This window comes from Epinephelus moara, chromosome 1, assembly GCF_006386435.1.
Source record: "Epinephelus moara isolate mb chromosome 1, YSFRI_EMoa_1.0, whole genome shotgun sequence".
NCBI lineage: Eukaryota > Metazoa > Chordata > Actinopteri > Perciformes > Serranidae > Epinephelus > Epinephelus moara.
The window spans coordinates 23,762,371-23,777,049 of NC_065506.1; the positions used below are offsets into that span (position 1 = coordinate 23,762,371).

The 14,679-nt window shown below is 44.2% G+C and overlaps 1 protein-coding gene across 7 annotated transcripts in view; it reads right to left on the minus strand.

Moving 5' to 3' along the window:
- zfhx3b (zinc finger homeobox 3b) overlaps positions 1–14,679 on the minus strand; it is a 143,131-nt gene that overhangs the window by 98,420 nt on the left and 30,032 nt on the right. Inside the window, exon 1 of one of the 7 annotated variants that reach the window (XM_050057781.1) lies at positions 11,999–12,087. The exons of the other annotated variants lie outside the window; for them this stretch is intronic. The gene's annotated coding sequence lies outside the window, so the exon portion shown is untranslated. Of the gene's footprint in view, positions 1–11,998; positions 12,088–14,679 lie in introns of those variants that run through there. 7 annotated transcript variants of the gene reach the window in all.

The window sequence follows — 14,679 nt, forward strand, 5'->3', positions numbered from 1 at the left end:
TGACTGTGTTAATAACCACAAATCAAAATGATGGAGCAGCCCACTAAAGGTGACTACTGCTGAGTGGTATTATGCAAAGTTATACACTGTAATACGCAGAAAAGTTGTAATTTTCTTTTGCATACTGGCACTGGTGCTGATTACACAACACGAGTGATCCCACCATGGCCTCTGCCCTTGTGTTGTATCGTAATTTTGAATGTGGGCCCACTGAGTTGACAATAAGCAGGCTGTATGCAGCCAAAACAAGCCTTTGCTGACAATAAGAGATAATCAGAGGGAAGAAAAGGCTGGATTCCTGAGCTGATCTGAGGGAGAGCATGTCGACGCACAGATCCTGACTGTAGAACTCACACTCCTGCTGCCACCTGCCTTCAAAGGCTTTATGCCAGGGTCCCCCTGCTCTCTGTCTTTCTCTCTCCTCTGACAAAACAATAAAAAGTCATACTCCACCTCCTCCCACCACACTAACAAAGCAGATAAGATTGAACCTTGTGAAAAGGCCTCAGTCCTAATGAACACTGTCAGAGAGTGGGTCTGGATGTCATTTGGTAGGGATGGAAAATGAGATAAGTTATAAGTTATGGGTCCTTTCATTAGGTGGGATTTACCGGCCAACTGAGGGAGGAATTAAAGGCTAAGGAACCATCTGATTATAAGCATGCCTGATCACCTGCCTGAAGGCCTGGCCTTGCCTCCAGAGGACCCTGCTCTCCAGGGTTTCCTGAGGGAATTAGCTCTGACTCAGCTCTAGCTGTGAATACTGCTGCGTTGTGGGCAGGACGCAGCCCGGACCCTTACTCATATCCGCACAGACGTCAGCAGTGAGGAAACACCTCTTTAAAAACGGAAAAACACTGTTCCTTAACACGTCTATAAGACCCCCTAACAATACACCAGATCTGATTTTCAATTGTCCCTCAGTGATGTTGCCTGTCTGTGTCTGGTCTCTGAGCCATCACAGAGCCTGGCCAGCCACCGCAGGGTAAGGGGCGCTTATTGGAAAATCAATGGCGTGAACACTAAGCAAGTTACAGGAAGATGTGGGAAGGAAGGGTTCTTATTGATAAAGCAGGGGAAGGCCTTTGATGTTGCACGAGGGACATGCTCATTGATGGGGGAACCATTGTAGTCCTCAGGCAGAGTGAGGCCCGGGTTTATCTCCTAGGTTTGTTCCAATTAATCACCAATAAAGGCGTGCATGCATTGCACTCTTAAACATAAGTCCGTTTTAATGCCTGACATGGCTTGGTAAATTCTGGTTTCAGTAACGCGCTCTTACAGTGAGGGAATTTATATTTCTAACACTGCACGGCAAATGTCTCATTCTGCCTTTCTCTACTCTGCTCTCTATTCTCTGCCAAAACTAATTGCAGCCTGCGAGCCTATATCTAATACAAAAACCTGATATTCACCTGGGGAATAACTATGCGACATCTGAGTGTGCAAGTGTGGCACAAAACTGGCAGACTGCTGTCACAAGCTGATTTGCCGTACAGAATCAAAAATAAATAAATCATTTATATTATACTCTTAATGTCATTAAAACACCTAATGTTAATCAACTACTTTTTATGAAATACAAAACAATGACAATGGTTCAAACAGTCTAAAAGGGGAAATCTTTCAGTGCTATCACAGGGTCCCTTTGTCAGGGTGTTGTGAGCCAAAAAAGTTTTTCAACCACTGCTACACACAAAGGACCATTATAATTCTATTAGGTACATGAAGTTCTTGTTCTTTTTGATCCACAACACTGTTAATCAGACAATTAACCATGTGCAGCATTGTTGTTTATTGTGTGCTGTAAATATTCTGTCTGCTATTCTGCTAATGCAGACATAAGGGTGCTCCAGTATTGCTCCAACTGCAGGAGGCAAAAAGTCACCTCAGGTCGATGGCACTCAGCCTGTAAACAGGGCTTCCCGTAAAATCAATGATCTTCAGTAGGAGCTATCAGTCTGTGGAACAGAAATAGCCGTGGCTGTGTTGAGTCTGAGGCGGGGAGGAACAGTACTGTGTGTTTACATGAGTGTGTGTGAGTGGAGGGGGCCGGTCACTGGCATGTCTGGGAGTATTTCTCAGAGATAGCAGAACTGAGGCATGCAGCTTTTGTCATGTTACAGCCAGTGGAAACCTAGATGCATTAGGTGCTACAGAGACAAGACTGCAGCTCGCAGATTTCATTAATATTCTTCTGTATGTGTACGTTACGCATTAAACTGGTGTTGAAACAAATATATCACTTACAGCTAAAATAATCCTTGCTGATTACAATATGAGCAACTCAAATACCCAGGAGGCAATGTGCTGATTGTTTTAGTTTCACAGCACTCAATTTTAGTAACCATTTTGCACTAGTAATACTGGCCAGAAAAGGCAAAATTGATTTGTTTGTAGTATCAATTGCCTCCTTTGTTAATAGACCTGAAATAGAACCTTGAAAATGATTTTACCCTTTACGCAACGCCATCAAATTCTGCTAATCCATTCCATATTGCAGAACGGAAGAGAAGTGATTTAAGGCAGAGTAGCGTTGAAATCACAGAGCAGAACTGTATGGTGCTCGTACACAGGGGCAGTCTGATTAAATGATCTGATTGGAGCTCAGCTAACTTCCAAAACCCTCTAGAGGGGATTTACACATGGCACTAGAGTGTTTCCTCAGTTTTGGAGGATGTGATAGAAACAGCGTGCTGGTGTAATTAGAAGTAGTTAATTAGCTGTGGGTTAATTACTGGGTTCTGCAGAGTGTTGGTGAAAGACCTGGTGGGGTGGCAAAGCAAAGGGAAGCAGCGAACACACAGCAGGAAGCTCCCAGTCTCCCGCCAATTAGCAAGCAGCATGGGGGGGCTTCTGTGGTATACTAGGAGTACAAATGTGAGAAGGCTCATATCATTTCACTCAAACCTCAGTACAGGGGAAGAGATAAAGGGAGAGCAGACAGAATACATTCTATTTAAATATGCACGCTGTTAGAGACTGTTTTTGCAAAAGAAAAACATGTTTGCCAAAAAGTTGCAGCGAACCTTTAAAGAGAGATACTAAAAAGAAAATGACAACCAGGATTCTGAGGAGTGCCAGATTAAGAGTAAAACAAAGCAGAGGCTATTTTAATTAATACAAAAGTAACTTCTTATTACAGCAGCCACGAGCTATCTTTCTTCATTTACAAACCATGCTGAAAGACTGCACTGTATTATTTTCCTGTTATGTCCCGTGTGGTTTGTTTAGAAAGCTTTGTAATTTATAAGAGCATTAATTATCCTTGGAATTAAGGTATTGATGTATAATCAGAGAGGGGCTATCGGGCACAAGCTAACATTCGCCCCCAGGCAACCCAGTGCACACAGCACACACTCGTGCACAGTGGGGTGTCTGTAATTGCAAGACAGACAGAGAGGGAGAGAGAGATAACTTCGAGCCGTGTCTTTCAAATTCTTATCAGATTATTTAGATACACATCCCCCATTTCTGCTCAATTTTAGACTAACAGACATGGATATTGAATGATTTGCAACAGTCTGACGTGGAACCTCACATCCTTTAGCGTGCAGTGCTGACTTTCCCATAGTGAGGAATGCAGAAAAGCTGAGAGAACACTTGATACTTTGTACACTGGTCCGTCTGGCACTAATCAATCAGAAAACAACACACCGATTATGATCCTTGGGAAGATTTCTAAAGGTAACACATTTCAAAATCCCATAAAGATACATGTAGATACACAGTATGTATGACTCAGTATGTATAACTGTGTCTGCAGCATTTGCAGATTAGCAGGGAAGAGAGAGGGGAGATAGGGAGATAGAGAAAGTCAGATTGAGATATAGAGCCAGAGAGAAAGTGAGAGAGCTAAAGACACATGTCCAATGAAAGGTCAGGGACAAGGGGGAAATGTGCTGATCAAAGTCTTTGAGCCCCAGGACCTTCATTTCTACTAATTATCAAATCTGCCCCTATTTATATCTGCGGGAAGCAGACGTTCTCTCAAGAGAGGATGGAAGTGAAATCTGCTAACTACAGTGCTTTCGGAGCTTCTGTTTGCACTCACTCCATTACATTTGTCCTATAGTAACAGGATGAGGGTGGCAGAGGGGGGGTTAAGAGAACCGATGACCACAACTTATTTGGGAATGTTGTTGTTGTTACGAAAGTAAAGGACAGAACAGCATGTACAGAGGACTGCCGAGCTGAGCAAAACATGAAATATAGAATCACTCTACTTTTCGTAGGTGGTAAACTTATTTATATCATATTAGAAAATGATTGCCTTAAAGGAAAGAACGCATGATGCCATACACACACATGCACACATACACACCTTCTTGCCGCGCTGCAGTTAAGGCAAGCCAACCACAAACACAGTTGTTAAAATGATCAATACCATTGAAATATTAAACCTTAAGAAGCCGCATTATTGATTGGGAGCCCAATGATAAAACGGTTTATTATCACAATTGTGGGGCTTTATGTAAATGTTTTGGAGAGACCATCAGCTGTCCAGCAACCAATGGCTAAGCGGCTAAGTGGGTATGTGGCTATGTGGCTAAATTTGACCCCCTCAACCGCAAACACACACATACACACATACCCTACAACCCAATCACCACACCACAGCTCCCTTACCCTGCCATCCAAACCCTGAGGAATTGCAAGGATTGGGGCGAACAGGGAGATGTCATTACCACTACTTCTACTTCCATTAAGGAGAGCTGACACTGATCAGCATACCAAGCCTGTGTTGACAGAGAGACCGGAGAAGGGGGATTTGGCCCCCCAGAACAACATGGTAGCTCGGGAACGTGGTCTAAGGGATCTCCAGCAGGCATGACAGCAAACAGGAGCATACAGTGGACGAGGATCCAGGCTCCATGCAGGGATCATGCCTTGACAGACAGATAGGGGACATGGATAACATGTTTATAATCCTAGGCCTTTCTGTGTAATCTGGAAAACAAATACCTTAGTAATGACCCAGTTCTGCACCTGGTAAAACACAGGGTTCACTAGCACCTGGAATTAGACAAATATCCACTGCGGAGCATTCTTAAAGGGACACGCTCCTTTAGCGAAGCGCTTAGGGGAATTTTAGAAAACACCAACATATGAATTAAATGTCGCATTTCCTGTCTACAGGCCCGGACCATACAGCAAACAGAAAATAGTAAATCTATAATGTGGTTAAGTGGATAAGCTGGGACACCCTTTGAGATGAGTTAAGTCACACAGAGGCTCAGCAGTGCAGCAGTGAGGCAGTGCCAGAAGTCTGAGGGTTAGGCTCAGTGTTCGGTTAAGTGTCTAAACCTGAGTAGGGTGATAAGATCCCTTTTAGAAGGCATGTGAGGGCCAAATGACCAGGAAACCTGAGTAATGTGGGTGAAAGCTGTCTCGGGTGAGAGCAGAGATGTGGAAAGTCATGCAGTGTTATGTGTGGAAAATGGAAACTTACTATCTCTTTTACGCACCTCATACCGAGGAGTAGTGCAGTCCCACATGCATATGCTTGTGTGTGCACATACCCCACCACACACACACACATACGCACATAGAGCAGGGATTAGAGGGTGTCCCAGTGAAACCATTCTGTGGAAATTATTTCTTTGCAGAAAAAAAGGCATGAAAGCCAATCGTGACCTGGCCTCTAATTCTAGAGTAGGATATCCTGGATAAATAATTAGAGGGTTCCTTTGAAGACCCTGCACAGCCGAGCCATTCACTCCCCACTTCACATTTGCTAAAGTCATTAATGACAAAGATTTAGAAAGGAAAAGCGAAAATCTTTCTGGTACACAAATACTTTTTTTATGAGGCCTGGCCCAAATTCCTCTCTGCTTAGCTGAAGCCCTTATCCTGGGAAAGAACTGCACCCGTTTTAAACAATAAACCTCATGGGGAAAAGTGTTTTCTATTGCCCCCTTCCCCCGCTGAATTATGAGAGTTAATAAAGTTAAAAGAATAATGTGCCCTGTGTTTTAAAAGAGGAAGTGAACAAAAAATGTTGGGACACTGGATGTCTAAAGACACGGTAAAATCAAAGCAAAGCGAGACAATAGTCTCAAACTCTAAAAACAAAGACTGTTTTATACTTGAGAATGACAAAGGAGTGCGATAGCAAGCCTGCTATGAATATTAAAAGGATCCCTAATGAACATCACTGACTTCTTACACATGGCTATTCTTGTGCCACAGTGGCATACATCTCCAGTGAGTGCTCACACTTAGTCACAGCATGTGCCACTTTTACAGTGAGCTGTGTGGCTAACCAGGATCATTCATTGGGAATAAACAGGGGGGGGATCTAGCAGCTGGAATTACATTTATCATATTCAGATTACTCTCATTCCCAACGAAGGAAAACAGAGTCACCAAATTGTATTTTACATTCCACTGCATACATCTTAGAGTTATTTAATTTAGACATAAAAAAAGGAACAATAATGTGTCTTCGGGAAGAAAAGCCCACTGAGCGCTAGTTTACATGCCAATGGGATGCCTACTCTTTACACTGGCACTTTATAAACAAAGCCCTCATAAATCAGATCTTGATGCAATCGTCATCTTGAAAGGAGAGCGGCGCTTGCCCTACAGTTTACAAGGACAGATTCCAAGGCAAACCTTGGAAGGTGATGTGCATTCCTTCTGAGTAGAGCAGTGATGAGGAACTGTCAACAGAGGAAAAGGGAAGAAAAACAAAAAAGAAAACAACTTGTTAAGTGTATAACAAGGTGGCCTGGAGGGCAATGCTGAAAGACACCTCAGCACTTGACTCTGAAGTGTGCGAGGAACATCAAACGGCATTTCTGTAGCTACGTTGAGCACTGACAGAGCCGACCACGGTGTTCACACAGACCCTTGTGTGAGGAAAAACGCTACAGTTTGGCAGGAAATAAAGAGGTAAAGTGTGACTAAAAGACAACAGTTCCTCGTGCAGCAGTAATCATAAGTGTTCATATGCACTAAATCTGAGTTCTGTTCTGAGCCACAGACCTCCAGGGAGACCTGTCGAACATGAGGGAAAGCTGCTGCCATCAACCTACAAAACGGAAACAGAATAACCCCATTCTAAAACGCTACTGCAAACAATGAAGCAGTTCCGATTAGATAACGTCTACCCCTGTGTTGAATAGCTAGAAGGTGTGTGTGTGTGTGTGTGTGTGTCTGTGTCTGTGTGTGAGAGATGAGGCTTGGGTGGCAAGCATGGCCGACAGAAACAGAGCAAGGGGCAGAGTCAAAGCATATTTACTGCACAGCAGCTGAAAGAAAATCAACAAATATATGACCATTAAAGCTGTTGGCAGCTCAGAGCTTGCACCAAAACTTGGCACGCTGGTGTGTACAAGTGTCCAAGCACTTTGATCTGGGAAGGCAGATGCCCATGAGCTGGAAACACATTCAAAAATCCTATCTCTACGGGCAGGGGGGAAACAGACAAATGAGAGGCAGGGAGAGGCAAAAACCGGTGTGATATTTTAAGAAATGCGGAGCTTGTTAATAAGTTCCTCTTCTTCCTCTCCTGGCCTGGTCTGAGTGTTGTGACAGCTACAGTGCTGTGGAGCTATATTTGAGAAAGACCAGCCTCCTGCCCCTCATCTCCACACACACACTGCAGCCCTTGTTCATCTGCCTTAATGAAATGGCCACATGCCTCCTCTCATCCCAGAGCTGCTTGCACACTGTAGCACCTGGTAGATATAAATCAGCCCTACTGAGCTGTATTTGGGAAGTGAGGCATTAAGCATGACATGGGCTGTCAAAGTTCAGATCGCACCGACCGCAACATCTAGTTGAACCGCTGCGGAACAGACCCGAGACCAAGGAGCAGGCCTACCATCGGCCTCTTATCTTCTGCCTCTCAGCTCCGCATGACATGGCTGCCACATCTGGGCCCCAGCTGGGCAGCCTGCTGAGCACAGCGTAGCACCACTGAGGCTAGGGTAGGGGAACACTGGAGCACCCACGCTACATGGATTCATGGGATCAAAAGCCTATGAACAACCAATATTTTAGTGGTTGCTGTTTACTGCCAATTATCAATGAGCTTTCTTATCTGTGGGGGCTTGTGGGTATCATTACAGATTTCAAGTGGTGTATGTTCTATTTCTGAGCAAGGAGATAAAAAAAGCTGAGTGCATGTTTGTTGTGCGAGCGTACTGTATGCGGTGGGCTATATGTGTGTGAGTGGAATTTCAGTCACGTGAGCCCGAGGTCTGAAGGTCAAGAACTGCAAGACAGCCCACACATTCCTCAGAGGACAGGCACACATCTTTAGTGCACGTGAAGGTTTGCATTGACTTGGATGCATGCATGTGTAAGCATATTAAACTAGCCACTCCACCAGCCCACCCCAGAGCTTTACACTTGAATATTAAATATATTCTCACTCTGAACTTTACATGTATGGGATGAGTCCTCAGACAGATAGACAAGACACAAAGGCAGGAAGACAGAACGCTCAAAGGAAAGAGCACTGTGAAAAACAAAGTGAGGAGCGACAAAGGGAGGTAAAGAGTGAGGATAATGATTTATCATCTGCTTGGGATTTGGTCGTGGGCTTTCACAGATGGGGACGGTATGATGTCTTGCTCTTATTAGGTAGCAGCCACAATGGAGAACTGAGGTGGAGTGGAGGCTTGAGGACAAGAGGGGAAAATACAGAGAAGTGAATGAAGGAAAAGCAGATGAAGGGACAATGCAAGAAGCCCAGGTTCAACTCAATCCTACTGTAATTTACATTGCTGGGTAATTAGCCTCAGGATCAGGGGCTCAAGCCAATGACGGAGGCCTCTCGCAGGAAAACAGCATGTGAAGAGGACCACAGCATTACTCCTATGACACATAACATTCATTGATTCAGTCTGTCAGAGGGAGCGTGTGTCAAGGGCATAAAAACTGCTACGTTTACTGTACAGAATAGAGAAAAATCTATTCATGGATTTGAGGTTATCTTTAGTAGAGGGGAGTAAAGTAAAAGAAGACCTCATTCTAAATGTGAGAAAGAGGATGAGACCCTATAAATGACATCTGATGGATGTTTGTGTTAAGTTAAGTCTTTGTTTGGAACTGGAAAACACTGTTTACCTTCCCTCCATGGATTACATCATTACATTGATATTTAGGACTTAGGAGGCAGGTAACAGGAGTAACCACAGGAATAATACAAGGAAAGATGCAGAAAACACATGGCCACATACAAATATTGGCAAAACACATTTGCATAATCGTCCCATATTAATGCACTGACAAAAAAAACAAACATGTTTTTTTCACAGGGAAATAAACCTGACTTAGTGGCAGTAGTTTCAGCACTGCCTAGTGGTCCTCCAGAGCTGCAGATTTAATACACATTTAATTAATGATGTCATTGTTTTGACATTGAAAGAGCATGCCAGCAAACAAGATAAACAAGATCTAGCTCTGGGAAGAGTGCTATCAGAATACTAAAGGAAACAGAAAGCTGGGAGATCACAGACAAAGCACTTTGAATCTTAACCCTGGGCCCTTAAGACAGTTCCATTCAATCCCCTCATACGACGAGGGAATATTTTACTCACAGCACCAAGCTGCTAGCTCTGCACCAAGCTGTGTGTGAAGACACACATACCCATGTTTAAGGGTCATATGTATGCATGTGAGACTAAATAGCAGTGAGATACAGTGCCATATTGTGAATGAATTCTCGCTATGGAGCAGTGAGTTTCCACTCATGCTGCTATGCCAGTGTCCTGGGCATAGCTAAGAGTCTTTACACATGCCAACTAGAACTGGGAATGAAGCCATAAGGCTGGGAGGATAGACATATACACTGCAAAACACACACACACACACACACACACACACACACACACACACACACACACATATTCACTCACACACAAACAAAATCCACAACATACCACAGATAGCACAAAAAAACATAAGACAACAATAGAAAATACCCACTCATTCATGTAAGCATGAGCAAACTTGTTTATCCACGTTTGTGCTCACCTCCTTGCACATATGCACTGAAAAAACATGTTAGCAAGGAGGTGAGAATTAGAGCAGGGCCAACTGGCTCACCCTGAAAGTTCAAGTTGAGTGCCACTACAAATTACAAGTTGACAGCTTAAATTATCCCCTGTATGCGTTTCTTACAATGTATGTGCATGTTGGAGTTTGCTAAGGCAACTGCCTCCAGACAGCTGTTCTGGATGAGGTATTTACATGTCAACCATTATCTCTTCTTAAAAAAAACAGAACAACAGTATGTATTCTCCCTCGAGATACACTGACCAGCAAATGCCCAAGACCAGCAACCTCCCTCATGTTGTCAATGATAGGACCCTCTGCCCCATCTCTAACAGATGCCCCCATATTTGAGCTGTGAGGGGGGAGAGTGATAGGGACAGTGTAAAATGAGAGGGTGACTAATTGGTTCATAACCTGTAATTAGGGAGATGTAATTGGAGTGGACTTGCAGATGCCAGGTGCACCTTCAGGAGGTGGGGCAGCGGTTTGCCCTTTGACTGGCTATAAGGGGGTGTGTGTGTTTGTGTGTGTTTGTGCACACAAGCGGCTAGGCAGGATTAGATGTTGGGGGAAAACAAGACTTCTATTGCGAGGGCCCCCAAAGAATATAGTATAGGTGTGGCGTGTGCCTGTTAGGACCTTAAAACCACATGAAAGTGCGTGTCCTGAAACCTGCCACAACACAGCACAGCCACGCCCAACAAGAACAGGCACACGTATATGAATACACACACTCAAACAATATACACACACGCAGTATACAACAGCTTCATGTCCATAGGCAATTTTTTTTTTTTTCAATACACTGTTGGGAGTAAGAAATCTGCAGCTCAACATTTTCTCATGGTTCACATGGTGGGTCAATGTGATCAATGTGCTCATGGCCCACCTAGCCGATACTACACCTCTCCCAATCAATGTAATGGGGGCTGAGTGTTAATTGGGACAGAGTAAGAGGAGGGTGGGTGATGGAGTGCGATGTGCTTTTTGCAGAAGCATCAGAAATGCTGTTCAGGGTCTTAATGAAAGCTGCTTAATGTTGACAGCGTGCCTGTTTAATCGCTCGGTTAAGAAATGTTTTTTTGTACAACAAAAAGAAGTGGATGGTGTGTGCTGAGGTGTAGAGAGGGGGGGTATTTGCAGGAACATCTGTTTGTTCTGCCCATCACCATATGATTATCGGTAATTAGCCGCGACGCCTGCAGTTGCGTGGGTGCGGTCATGCATTCCCCTCTTCGGGCAGGTATGTAGGGAGGACCCATAAAATATACTATCTCTTCTCTCCTGCTTCCAGCCCCTCTACCTTCCTTATGAGTCACACACTAGTCTGCAAGTAGACCTGTCTAACACGTACCATCTTAGAAACTACCAAAGAATCACTTATTCTATTACACCAATGCACTTCACGTTGTATTATTTTGAGTAGGTAAGAATGATACAAGACAGCACCAAGTGAACTGGGGATGGGAATGAAGGGAGTAGAGGTTGACTATGACCAGTGCTGACTGTTCACTTGCATGGATGTTTCCTTTGCAAAAAGCAGTGTACCTAAGTAATGCAACAAGAGGGTTTTTCCTAGACACTGAGCTCAGTCGTGAGGAGATACTCAAAATAAAAGTGGCCTTCACATCCTGCTTTGAACAGGACTACAGTATCCTCTTCAAACAGAAAGCAAATAAACTCATCTCCACTCAACAGCCATGCCTCCCATTTAGTGGGGAGAAACAAGTGCTAAAGATGGCGATGAAAAATAAAATCTACATTGTAAAGTGGGAAGATGTTTTTTGCTGTTCATTGGTGGAGTAGTTGAGATGTGATGTATCATAAATTGTTAAAAACATTTAAGCGTCCTTTTTGCACCATGCATCTTTTGATGAAAATGGTGGGAAACTTCTACTGAGGAAATGAACAAATTAAACCAAGGCGATGAATGAAGAGAGACAGTGAGAGCAGTCCAAGGAGAGGCATTACAGAATCAACTATTTACCCAGCTTGCTTCGTGCATGGTTGTTTTTTCTGATGAGGAGCTGCAGCTGACATCGAAAAAAGTATGTAGAGCACAGGAAAAACCTGCCTGACAGATATTCTGTCTGTCAGCTAAATGGAAGTAGGAAGTGATGGTAGGGGAAACAGCCTCTACCAGAGTAAAGGCTGTTTCCCTTGTGTTGCCTGTTGTCTTGCCCTGTTTATACAGGGCACAGGGTTAGTCAACGTGGCATCCAGCCCAGAAAACTGCTGCACCGCACACAGCACCGTGAGGTTCCACTTGTAATGTGAAAGTCCAACATGCAGGCAATCACAAAAAGAATGAACTTTTCATTATACCTTGTTGGAAATTATTAGTAATAAGTATAAAACCTTTTTAGCATTGCAAACTATCACTCCCCCTCAACATGAACCATTTATTTGATCCATTAGCTTGAAGTGAGGACATGTGATAGAGATGTATTGATTTTCCACCATTTCGGTGTAATCTGGTGAAGATTAATTAACATACTCCCTGGCTCTACCCATCTTGCTGACACAATGAACACCGGTGGGTCAGAGGAAGGTCTAAAGTCAGGACACAGTCAGCCCAAAAACAAGGTGGCCCCCGCAAGACCCTGGCCTACCCCCAGCCTCTAAATTACCTAGGCTGACACCAGGGAGGGAGAGGCATGGGCCCACTTTAGCTCTGTACTCAGGCCAGTGGCTGAGCAGGTCAAGACCCCCCCATTAGGGAGCAGGTCAAAGCCACATAACTCTTTAGCTAAGGTGAGGGTCACTGCGATGCTCTGTCCGGCCAGGGTCAACCAGATGTCTCTGGCCACTGAGGTTCATGGCAATACAATAAAGTAATCAATCTGGACGCTGGACCTGGTCAATAATATACTCCCAGGCTGCACAGGGTCACCACCTGTTCCCTGGCCTCTCCTTGGACTGTCCTGCTCTCTTGAAGTGCTTAGGTCTTACATTTCACTGTCCTGAAGGGAAACTGGAAGGCCATGGGGGACCGTAATCAAACCCTGGGTCCAATCAGGCGCTGTATGACAATGAACCATGACAGACATTATATACAGGTTAGGCGGCAATGGGAAGAGATGGACTTCTAGTACTATGATGTGGCCAAATGTTGTCAACTCTGGTGTCAGTTAACATCATTTTGAAACAAATGTGGACTTTCTCTTCTGCAGACGACACCTCCGTTTATTTTCTTAGCAGGCAAATGTGTTAAGACTTTTCATAAAGTATCCTTTATCAGAGTACAGTCTAGACAAAGAGACATAGCTGGGCCCATGAAATTGACACTCCTCACCAATATGAGCCGTATTCTCTCTGAGGAAGTGCAGACGTGCATTTTTCTATTATACCTCTATTGAACAGACAAAATCTCCACATATACTACACAGACCCACAGAACAGATCATTCTTAATACTGTTAATTCTTCTTTCTTCCCAACTTCTGTCAGGTTTTTGTGACACACATTGCCAGCACTGTTTTTTACCCTCCCCTCTCTGTTCTTTCCTCTTTGCCCTCTCACGCTCGCCATGAATGGAGGCAGACAGCATCCTTGGCGGCTGCCAGGATGAGGCAGCAGTTAATTCTTGGCTGCCCTCCCTCTCTGCTTAAAGGCAGGTATAGAGTTTCCAACAGCTCCAGCTGGCTGGATACAATGGAGATCTCAGTGCAGGGGCAGAGTTCCAAGCAGGTGAACTAACCTCTCCTCCTTTCCCTTATAGCCCTTATCAGTCTCCCAACAGCAGTGCCACTAACACCCCAACAGCTCAGACTCCACCAGAGTTTACCCTATCTTGCTCAAATTCCAGCCGACCCAACCCTTAAGTCTCACACCATTTCCTGGCTGACAGTCGCTGCACCCTGCCTCGCAGAGAAACATAAAACTACAGTGATAAGATCTGAAACAGAATCTAACGAGCTAATGAAACAGTGCAGGTTCATATCCCAAAACACTGCGCAAATCTAAAGCTATGAAGAATACAGTAAAATAATAACCGATGTTTATGCCTGAACACATGTTTTCAGTATGAGACAACCCTGGCTTTTTGACTAATTTTGTATCTCCATCTTCTTCCTTCCTTCTTCCCCCTCAGCTCTCTCCTGCCAACAACATGACATGTCATTAGGCAGTATAATCAGCATGCTATTTGCATACATCTGCTTTATTTTATTGATTGCTCCTCATTCGTTAAGATTCAGGGTATATAATTAATGACCAACCCCCTGGTGCCACACCCTGGGGACAGCTAATTCCACTGCATACTAAGGGGATTTCAGCAGAGGGCACAAGTGGGCTTGTCACAACGGGCACTGGGCCAGTATCAGTCCCGGTCCCCTCCCTGCCTCCGGCTGTCCTTGGTCCCAGCCAGCTCCTCTAACAAGGAGAGCCCTTCCCGGGCCGCGTTAACTAAAAGGACAATTATCTTGAGAACAATGATGCTTTTCACAGGGGCTGTGTTGTCATTAATGCAGTGGATCTGGTTACAACAGCCAGCTTAAGCTAATTAAGGAATGCTATCTGTGGACTCTCATTGCTTCTTAATTAAGTAAGATTCATTTCAAAATGGGGACAAACAGTTACTTTTTTGCAAGAGGAGGGTGGTTGTTTTGCTTTTGAATTTTGTTTGAATTCGCTAATTTGGTAAGTTATTTTCATAAGACAAAAAATA